At 45.5% G+C, this 1,718-nt stretch overlaps 1 long non-coding RNA gene across 1 annotated transcript; it reads right to left on the reverse strand.

The window, feature by feature from the left end:
• Positions 1 to 260: 260 nt before the first annotated feature.
• LOC106725530 lies at positions 261 to 1,712 on the reverse strand. Its single transcript, XR_001361410.1, has 2 exons — positions 1,345 to 1,712; positions 261 to 753 (listed from the first exon to the last, which is right to left on the reverse strand). It is a non-coding gene; the product is annotated as an uncharacterized LOC106725530 (long non-coding RNA).
• Positions 1,713 to 1,718: the final 6 nt, after the last annotated feature.

A 1,718-nucleotide genomic window follows, 5' to 3' on the forward strand; every position in this document is an offset into this window, starting at 1 on the left:
GGGGAGCGGGCCTAAGCCAGCAGGTGGTTATCTCCCGAGGGGTCCCAGACTGTGAGAGGGCACAAGTGGGGCTGAGGGACACCCCCCTTCCCCCACCAGTGCACAAATTTTTGTGCACTGGGCCTCTAGTATAGTTTATAAAAATAGCTTCTCAGCTTGATTTATAACTTAAATATTTGGACATATGGTATGTGAGCCGCCATATCCATTCTTGTCCAGGCTCTGCAAATTTAAAACAGTATAGTGCAAGGAGTAACACATTCACACAGATGAAGAGTTTACTTTAGCTGAAACCTTATAGTCAGATTTCCAGACGTCTGTGCGGGAGATGAGGGAATAAATGGTACAAGTCTACAGGCACTATATTCATGTATACGAGAGACACTCTTCTACATCTGGAGGGTCAACATTAGAAGCTATTTTAATTGTAATGGTTTCAGTGTGATTTTGAAAAGTTTCTTGAATACGGAAGGCAGAAGCGTCAAGTTCAAAGGGACCTTAGTGATCATGCAATCACATTTATTCACTTTTTATAAAACAGAGGTTCTGACAGATGAAGCAGCCTGACTGCAGCCACAAAGCTAGTGAGCGGGAGGTGGTTTCCAGCTCTGCCCTCTGCCCACGCTTCCACCAGTGCTACTTTCCATGGAGACATCTGCTGCCAGGCAATCCCGGCTGCAGCTTTCACTGTTAGGTATTAATGCAAGTAAATCCTTTCATTTCAAAATGTGGAGGCACCTAAAAAAACAAATTCTATAAACCAGTATTAAATTTTGACTCCAAAATATTCTAAAAAAAAAAAAAAAGAAGAAGAAGAAGAAAGAAAAAACAAAAAGGTGGGGGGGGGCCTCAAAAATCCAACTTCAGTAAGTCACAAGTAAGTACTGGCAATCCTGGATAGTGACTTTTAACTGTTTTCCAGAAATCTGTAGGCAATTTAGGTCTCCCTTCTTAGGACTAAAAATAGCCTTCGCCTGGTCATTTCCTGATTTGACTATTTTATTTTTTACAGTCTATTCCTTTGACTTCTGGTCTCATGTGTCGAGACCTTAGCGCTAAACGAAAATCGTGCTCCTGGTTTTGGTTGCAACCGTATTGCTGCAAACCCATCCCCCCAAACTCCTTCCCTTCTAAGCCAGAAACCAAAGCACACACTTGGGACACCCAGGGTGCCGACTGAACGCTAAAATACAACGGAAAAAAACCTTGCTTCCCAAACATCTCTACATACTGCTAACGGGTTTTTCTTAGCGAGTCTGTGTTAAAATAATGATGATAAAATTAGAATCTGTGAAGGGTGCAATCACAAAAGTGAGAGAAACGTTTTTCCACGGAGCCTCTTACCTTCCAGCTCAGAAGCAATCCGAAAGTCCCAGGTTCGCAGGAAGTGATTTCCCTTAAACTTTGAAGAGCGGACGATTTTAACAACAGTAACAAACCTTTTCAAGACGCCAAGTGACTTCTAGCCCCTCCCATCCATCGACTACGGCCAACACGGAGAAGCGACTTCATTCCCGAAAAAAAAAAATGTTCTCCTTTGAGCGGGGCATCTGCGAAATCCAGCTTTCTGGGCGCGAAGAGGCGGGGAGGGACCCCGAGGACCCGAGGGACATATGAAGAGAAAGTGCTGTGACCGAGTCGTCGAGGCGGAGACCGGCGCGACCAGGGCCGGGCACGCTGTGGGCTCCGGAGCGGCGGTTCTCCCCGGACACTCGCTG

This window comes from Myotis brandtii, unplaced genomic scaffold (genome assembly GCF_000412655.1).
Source record: "Myotis brandtii unplaced genomic scaffold, ASM41265v1 scaffold17, whole genome shotgun sequence".
NCBI lineage: Eukaryota > Metazoa > Chordata > Mammalia > Chiroptera > Vespertilionidae > Myotis > Myotis brandtii.